Source organism: Odocoileus virginianus, unplaced genomic scaffold (genome assembly GCF_023699985.2).
Source record: "Odocoileus virginianus isolate 20LAN1187 ecotype Illinois unplaced genomic scaffold, Ovbor_1.2 Unplaced_Contig_12, whole genome shotgun sequence".
Taxonomy (NCBI): Eukaryota; Metazoa; Chordata; class Mammalia; order Artiodactyla; family Cervidae; genus Odocoileus; species Odocoileus virginianus.
In genome coordinates, this window is record NW_027224329.1 from 340,425 (window position 1) to 350,103 (window position 9,679).

The following is a 9,679-nucleotide window of genomic DNA, read 5'->3' on the forward strand; positions in this document are numbered from 1 at the left end:
GTTTTGGTTTTAACTAAGAAGCTGACTCTCCATTAGAAGACCTGAGCAGGAAGAAGAAAGTATGTCTAACTAGGCCACAGGCATCCTTGGGAAGATTGGTGGCAATTTGGTTGGGATTGAAAAGCCCAAGCAAGGGCTTAGATTTGCTGGTCTCCCTGTTGCACAGTTGTAGATACTGTGTCTTGAGGAGGCTGAGTTTCAGACCTTGGAGTCTCCGTTTAGGGGCCTCTGTTCCTTGTCTGCCATGCTGTAGCCCATGTGCGTGTAGATGTGTACCTGGCATGGGAGATGTTGAGCTTAGACCCCTTTTAGCTCAGATAGGAATAGGAGAGTCTCAAAGAATTTACAGTTGATTCCTGTTATTCATGGTCATAATGCTCTATAAATTGCCACAAACACTGAATTAGGTTAGGTTAGGTTCCTGTGAACTGATTTGTCAGTTGATCAATACATAACCTTGTTTTATATGTGTTTCTGTTTAATGACACCTTATGCAATACATATTGTTGATTCATTAATATTGAACTCATAGCCAACGGCACTACATATAACTCACGCCTGAGTGAAGCGTATCTAACACACACATTTTCTCCGTAAGGCTCATCACAGCCTCTTGCACTTAAACACCAGACAGCGTTACAGTACTGGCCTTGGGAGCCATTTTAAATAGTGAAATCACCAAGAAAAAAATACAAAAATGTGTCTGTAAATAAACTGTGAAAAGGACACTTGTTTCTAGTATGAGAGCTAAAGAAAAAAGGAGCGTATTCCCTTGTTCTGTCTCAACTGGGAATGTGCACATTGGGAAAATGAAAAATTTTCTCTACTCCGCACATGTGCATGCCTATGAGTTACTGTGAAATCACCATAAATGTTGATCTAGGAGTCACAAATAAATTTTAAGGAGAAGCAATTTTGCAAATATGGAATTCATGAATATTAAGGATCAAATGTATCTGTCCAATGATAGGCCCACAGCATTTTCTATGTTTTAACTGTTAGAATTCTTGTCCAATCCACATTTCTCCACTGTGGTAAACCAAGCTGATGTGAATGAGGTGGTGGTCAATAGATCATGAAGACTGGCTTCTAAGCAACTGACTAGAGTGAACAAACTTTGTCAAATAAAAGAGGGAGGTGGGAGGGGGGATTGGGATGGGGAATACATGTAAATCCATGGCTGATTCATGTCAATGTATGACAAAAACCACTACAATACTGTAAAGTAATTAGCCTCCAACTAATAAAAATAAATGAAAAAAAATTGATTTTTTGGTCTCTCATATGTATTGGTTAGCAATTCTATGGACTAGTTAGATAGGCTTAAAGATAGAGTTGGAGTAGGAAAATTCAAATCACATTATGAAACTCAAGCAAACTACCATTTTACATACACAGACACACACAGACACACACACACACACACACACACACACACTTGGATTTCAGCATTTAAGGTCAAAGTTGTAATTTAAATTCAAAAGGTAAGGACGATGCCCTAAGTCCAAATGATCAACCTGATGACCTCTAGTAAGTCAGCAATTCTTTCTGTTCTTCTACTCTTTGTCTGTACAAGGAAAACAAAAAACACAAAACTGTCTTATCTGTTGATTATCAAGAAAAGAAGATAGTTCCTCTGGCAAGACATTTGTAACTTCTCAAGATAACCCCATTCTCCTGCTGGACTATATCAATCCTTAGAAAAATCTTTATTATTTTTAATTACTATCTGATACCTACAGCTTCTGACCCTAGAGTCAAATAGATTATTCGAATCATGTCTCTTCCACATGATTAGCCTTTATAAACATCTTAAGGTAGCACTGAAGTCATTTATTCATCCTTTCCTCCATTAATTCATTCATCTATTTATTCAACAAATATTTATTGAAAGCCTAATATATTAATAGGTGTTGTGGTAGAAATTGGGGATATATGGGTGATTAAAAGACATAAATCCTGAATTCATGAATCTTATGGCCACCTAAATTTTATTCTCTGATGAATACCTTTAGTTTTTGGAACTTTTTCACACATGGCCTGGTTCAGAGTCCCCTCCCAGCCTTGGTCATCTTCCTCTGGACATGTTATCAGTTTCTCTGTAGGAGTGTGGGTCTCAAATTAGGAGTGATCTGACAAATGGTTGGCGTATCTGGGTTAAAATAGCAACTCTATGTCTTACTGTGTTATATTCAGTAAGGTATTTAACCTCTCTGGACCCCCATTTCTTCTATAAAATGGGAAGAAGAAGAGGAACTGCTGGACTATTATGAGGATTAAACAAGGTAATAGACATAAAAACACTTAGCATAGTACCTAGCATGTAGGTGCCTAATAAAGCATAAAACACTGTTTTATTCATATTTCTTAAACAGCCTTAGTTGGCATTCACATGTTCGGCATATATATTTCACTGTGCCTCCTGAGGTTGCTATCACCCTAAACCCCTAAGTCATTTTCTGTCTTCCTGGGAAATTATTTCTGTCTTTGAGAGCTGTGCTCAGATGTCAATCCTCTATCAACCTTGTTGAGACACATTTTGACCAACTCTGTCTGTCTGACTGGCTTATATGTCGTCTTCCTGAGAGATGGATGTAATTTCAGTGCCAGGATCCACGTCCTTGACTTGACTTTTCTTTATCTCTGGGTTTGCTGTGAATATGGAAATGTGGCTTGTGGCCTCCCTCAGCGTTAGTCTTTTCTATAGAGATGGATAGGTTATAAATATAACACTTTAAGAAACTGGGGAGAAATGTTGCCCATTCTATTTGTGCCTTGCTTTATTACATTTAGTCAGTGTTTGATGAATATGCCTTTACATGATGATTGTTGAACAAAATTAATCCCATTTCTTAATGTGATGCACTTCATGATGGCTTGGCTGCCTTTGCCTGCTCCATTATTTTGTTTTTGGACTTTATCTGGACTGCTATTCATGCCTTTATTTCTTGGATGCACACAAAAACACATGTGTAATTTTTTCCCTCCCCTCACTATTATCCAGAAATCTTTGGCAATAATTCAGAGAGTAAGGGATCATGAGTGGGAATAGGGGTGAACAGAGGATTTGAGCTGTAGATTACACAAATGACTATAACCCTATTGACAAGGCGTTTTGTCAGGGTTTCTGAGCCAGACATAAATCAGGAGCAGAGGAACCAGGGAACTGGAGAGTTAGAAGCCATTTGTGGAAACTGGTGTGAGAGCAGTACAGAAGATGAAGCAGTGGAGGTTAGAAAGGTGATCCAGAAAGAATGCTTGTTTAATTACTTAAGGCCTGTCCAATCTTAGACCTGGGCAAAGTGTGCTACTGTCCTGGGCCCCATGCTCTTAAAGGGATGTATTCTGGCCTTGCTTTTTTAATATTTATTTTTGTTTATTTATTTGGCTGTGCCAGTCCTTAGTTGTGGCACAGGGAGTCTTTGTTGTTGTTGTTGTTAAGTGAAGCATGTGAACTCTTAGTTGCGGTATGTGGGATCTAGTTTCCTGACCAGGGACCAGGATTGAACCCGGCCCCTTGCGTTGGGAATACAGAATCTTAGCCTGTGAACCACCAGGGCAGTCCCTTTGGGCCCTCGTTTGGCCACCCCTCCACACAGGGAGAGGACTTAGTGTCGCCAGTGTGTGCACCCTTAGACCTAAAGGAAACTGTGTGGAAGGAAGTACAGTCTTAGGGTTGCCAGATAAAATGTACAACACCCTATATTTCTATTTGCTGCATCTTGACAACCCTAATAGGGGAAGGACACGGCAACCCACTCCAGTATTCTTGCCTGGAGAATCCCAGGGATGGAGGAGCCTGGTGGGCTGCTGTCTATGGGGTCACACAGAGTCGGACACGACTGAAGCAACTTAGCAGTGACAGCAGACAACCCTAATATAGTCAGAACTCAGATTTGGGGGGCTGGAATATCTACAGGCATGTATACAAGGCCCTTTCCTCTGTAGAATGGAGCCTGGAGTGGGAAAAGAAGGGAGCAGGCCAGTGATCCTGGGGCCACCTCTCTCTACACTGGCATATTCTGGTGCAGAACTCTGAGAAATCTGAGAATGCAAACTTTTAACCTGACCTTCAAAGTTATGAATTATATTTTTCAAGGTAGGAGGAGAGAACATATTTTATTTTACTATTTTTAAATTCTGATTTGTATTTTTAAAACATGAAGACATCTGGTATGTGGGCCTCCATTTGTGCTCTTGTCTCAGCCTCCATAAACACTAGTGGAGGGCCTTTAATAATGGCAACAGATCACCCAATCAAGTTCTGTGCCATATGCTTCAGATCCAACATGTTATTTAATCTTCATAGCAACTCTGAGTTTGGCACTGTAAATGTTCCCATTTAATGGATAAGGAGACTGAGGTTCAGCGAATCGAGACATACAGCTTATCCAAGTTCAGAGAAAGAGTGAACAGCAGAACTGAGACTAGGCCACAAACCTCAGTCTATCTGAATGCACATGTGAGCTTTGAATCTAGACTGTTTGAGTCAGAATCTTGCCTCTGCTACTTGCTAACACTTTCTTCTTGTGCCAATCATTCACCTCTCAGTTTCAATGCCTTAGTTTCTTGAACAGCAAAATGTAGGAATGTATGTGATAATAATAGGCCAGGGGTCACTGGGGTGGGGGTTTATCTTTGAAATCTGCCTACCGATAATACATGGCATTATGCCAGCGTGTATGACGCTCCACAGGATAAACTTGATGCATCTTCTTGGAGAGGCGACTCTACTTCCTTATGTGGCAAATGCATCTTTGTGTCCAGATGCAGCTATACTGTGTAATAGATGGCAAATTTCACACAGATTAAAAATAAAAACACAGAATTCTAAAGATGTATGTTTGAGGTCACTGCTCTGACTGTACTGCCTTCCCAAGTTCTGTTGACTCTACTGGAGTGACTTTCAGAGCTCAGAAAAAAAAAAAAGATTTATTTCAAAAAGGCTTGTTGTTAGGGTGTACGTTTTTTCTATGTGCCCCAGGCTTCTGCTCCTTCTGGAACAAGCTGAGCTGGTCGTCTCTGTTGCCTCACCTCTATAAGATTGGGTGGAGTCAGGGAAATAGGGTCCAGTGCAAGGGTCGTCAACCTTGGCTGCATATTCCAATCACCTTGGAAAGTTTTGAAAAAAAAATGACGAGGTCTGATGCACATCTCCAGAAATTGCTGTTAACAAATAATGCCCAGGAGAAGTTATATCACATGTTAACTCTCTGTTAGAATGATGGAGGGGTTGATTTGCTTGTGCTCTTGATGCCTCTCACCACTGATAATAGTGATAGTTAATATTTCATGTACTGATGATATACAGAGGAAGAGATGGTTGGATGGCATCACCAAATCAATGGACATGAGTTTGAGCAAGCTATGGGAGATGGTGAAGGACACAGGAGTCCTGGCACACTGCAGTCCACGGGGTCACAAAGAGTCGGACATGACTGAGTGACTGAACAACAATAAGAATGATATGCCCAGCAGGTGCTGTACTACGAGCTTTGTGTGTTGTATTTCCCTTAGTCTTCACAAAAATATTATCCCCATTCAGCATATAAGGAACTTGAAACTGTGTTAGTAAACTTTTCAAGGTTATAAAACTCACAAGCAGTAGATGTGCTGTGCTGTGCTTAGTCGCTCAGTCGTGTCTGACTCTTTGTGACCCCATGGACTGTAGCCTGCCAGGCTCCTCTGTCCATGGGGATTCTCCCAGGCAAGAATACTGGAGTGGGTTGCCATTCCCTTCTCCAGAGGATCTTCCTGACCCAGGGATTGAACCTGGGTCTCCTGCATTGCAGGCGGATTCTTTACCACTGAGCCACCAGGGAAGCCCAAAAATACTAGAGTGAGTAGTCCATCCCTTCTCCAGGGGAACCTCCAGACCCAGGAATTGAACCAGGGTCTCCTGCATTGCAGGCGTATTCTTTACCAGCTCACTGTGTGACATCCACTCTCAAACATGATTTACAGAATTATTTAATCTTCATAGCAGCCTAGTGGGGGAGTACTATTATTATTGCTGTTGGACAAATGTGGAAACTAAGGCACAGATAGCTTAAGTAAGTGATTTGTGTCCAAGATCACACAGCTGGAACATAGCAGAGCCACTATAAATACATAGCCATTATAAAGTGTTAGTCACTCAGTTGTGTCCGACTCTTTGCAACCCCATGGACTGTAGCCCACCAGGCTCCTCTGTCTGTGGAATTCTCCAGGCAAGAATACTGGAGTGGGTTGCCATTCCCTTCTCCAGGGGATCTTCCTGACCCAGGGATCAAACCCAGGTCTCCTGCATTGCAGGCAGATTCTTTACTGCCTGAGCCACCAGGGAAGCCCAACAAACCACTATAATAAGTGGTGAATAATTTTTTAAATTTTTTTGATGTGAACCATTTTTAAAGTCTTTATTGAATTGTTACAATATTGCTTCTGTTTTATTTTTATATTTATTTTTTTTGGCCACTAGGTATGTGGGATCTTAGCTCCCTGACCAGGGATTGAACCCACACCCCCTGCATTGAAAGGTGAAGTCTTAACCACTGGAATACCAGGGAAATCTCCACAGCCATTATTTAGGCATAGAGTATGACAGGGTGGTTTCAGAATCCACCCTTCTACCCACCTTGCATAGTACTTCTTGTATAAAGGTCAAACCCAAGCCACTTGAACCAGAGTCTAAACCAACTGCCATGCTACATGCCCTCAGAATACTAGTATTACTGAGCTATCTTAACATGATGGACACAAAGGAAGGCCTTCATTTTCATTATCTTATTTAATCTTTCTGATAGCCCTGCTATGCATGCATGCAGTCGCTTCAGTCGTGTCTGACTCTTTGCGACCCCATAGACTGTAGCCCGCCAGGCTCCTCTGTCCATGGGGTTCTCCAGGCAAGAATACTGGAGTGGGTTGCTATGTCCTCCTCTAGGGGATCTTCCCGACCCAGGGATCGAAACTGCATCTCTTACATCTTCTGCATTGGCAGGCGAGTTCTTTACCACTAGCACCCCCTGGGAAGCCCCAGTTCTCCTATACTGGCACACAATTGAAGCAGATAGTAAAGCCTACCAACCATGTCTGGCAGGTTCCAAAGACCAGCTTACCTCTTACCCAAATAATCTGCCTCCAGAGATTGAATTCCTGGCCTACCTCTCTACTAGTTAATTGTGAAACATGAAGTAATTAACACAGCACTTCATATATTTGAAAAGAGTTATTCTTTTTGAGCCCCCATTTTTCTCTCCAGGCTAGACATGTTCAGTCTTTTTAACTCTGCCTCCTAGGACTTGGTTCCTAGACTCTTCTCAATCCTGGTTTCTCTTGTTAGTTTAATGTGTCTTGCTGAAGATGGATGTTACTTACATTTTAGATAAGAAAGTTCTATACACATGTAGGATTATCTTACACACTTGTAAGATTTTTCGCATCTCTGGTCCTACCCAGTGGATGTGAGTAGGTCTCCTGAATCACTGTGACAACCCAGATACTCCCAACACATTTCCATATGCTCACTGAGGGCACTGCTACCTCTGGATGAGAATAATCATAACCAAACACAGACTCCTATGAAGAAGAACCACTTTGTTTTTTGGATCAAGTGCCTAACGCAGCCTATTTATTGGTTTTGTGATAACTGATGTATTGTTATGCTCAGTTGTGTCTCTTTTGCGACCCCAGGGACTGCAGCCCTTCAGGCTCCTCTGTCCATGGAATTTTCCAGGCAAGAATACCGGAGCGGGTTGCCACAACTGATAGTACATTTCCTTGAACGCAGTTACATTGACAGTTTTAAGGAGCCACAACACTTTATTGACTCAGCAGAATTTGTTGTTAACAGAAGCTTCTAACACCTTTTCCTGTGTCACTTCTCCCTGTCTGGTACCCATACATTTAATTTTGGGACATGAATGTGGTACTTTATTCCTATTCTGTTTTGACTACTTATATTTTGATTCTGTCAACCAGTGTATTTGCTCTTCTTTCAAGCCATTTGTCACTTGGAATTTTGACCAACAGGCTTTCTCTATCTTCATTTAAGTTATTATCCTGTTGTATCAGGTTAGGTGAAGGACAGGAGCCCTTTGTGTTATAGTAGACCTCTTCCCAGGTCAACATTGAGCTTCTAGGCAGCGTCAGTTATGGTTGCACCTCACTGTATTGTAACCTAGACATTTTGCATGTCTTTATTTTGCCTGTATCATGGTATACAGTTTCAAGGTATTATGAAATTCCTTTCTGAAAATGCCTTGAAATGATCACGTATCACTCTGGCAACAGATTTCCTTTGATCTACTACTTCAAAGAACTTTGCTTATAACTATCATCTATAAGGGTCATTATTTTACAGACCAGGTCTATTAGCAATTAGAAATTACATGGAAATAAGAAATTTGATAGGTGATTTTGGGTTTAGTGATGTCATTGTTTCTAAAACTCATGAGTAGTATCAAGATGCCAGGCCTGTGCTTGGAATCAGTCCTAATTTTGGACAGATTCTCTGAGTTTAGGGTATGGGAGAAGGGTTGTAATTCACCTCCACCCCAAATTGCTCACTAAAACCAGAGTTTTTTTTATTTTTTTTCCATTTATTTTTATTAGTTGGAGGCTAATTACTTTACAACATTGCAGTGGTTTTTGTCATACATTGAAATGAATTAGCCATGGATTTACATGTATTCCCTGTCCCGGTCCCCCCTCCCACCTCCCTCTCCACCCGATCCCTCTGGGTCTTCCCAGTGCACCAGGCCCGAGCACTTGTCTCATGTATCTAACCTGGGCTGGTGATCTGTTTCACCCTAGATAATATACATGTTTCGATGCTGTTCTCTTGAAACATCCCACCCTCGCCTTCAAGACTGATTTTATGAGGAAGGCAAGCAGGGAAGAAAAACAAAGTACAGGAAGGAGAGACCATGTACCATTACTCTCTTTGGTCATCAGGCTGTGGATCACTTCTATCCTCTTCCCAATGTCTACAGAGGCTGAAATTCCTACCTTTTAGAATTACTTTTTGAAGGTGTTTTCTTCTGTGCCTTTTCCCTGGTTAGAGGTGTCTGTTACTCCGATTCTGACCTGTAATCATCAAGTACAGAGTAGGTGTTGAAGCCAGAGGGCTTCCTGAAAAGTCAAGGGACAGGCAGCAGGAGGGCCCTGGATACTTGGGGTGGGGAGTGGGAGCCCAAAATGGTGACAGGGCTGCAGTCAGAGCAGCAGTGGGATTGATGAACAGCCACATTTATTTAATTAGTAATTTCAGGCTTTTGCCCAGAGCATGACTGTACATATGGCCAGAATCTGCACCCTCTCATCCCATTTGGATTCACACCTCAGCCTGGAAACCTCCCTCCATCAGGTGCAGCTCTGCCACCAGTTTTTCTCTAGTTTGCATTTTTGCTCTTGCAGGCTTTCTGTACAATGCTTTATTGGTGATGTGGTTTTTGCATCCTTCTCTAAAGACTGGACTTTGATGAATTTGGCTGTACTTCTTATGGTACATACAGCATTAAATAATCTGCTTGTGTGTCTTTTCCCTTTCCCTTTAAAGTTTGAGAGTGAAGGTGGTCAGCTGGCTGAGTGGCAAAGAGGATTCTTGTATTCTTGAGCAATGCTTGAGTGAACATGATTTGACTCACATCTCCTCAGCCCTCCTTTTCCTTGTTTCAGCCCTTGGCTTCCTTAGCTGCTC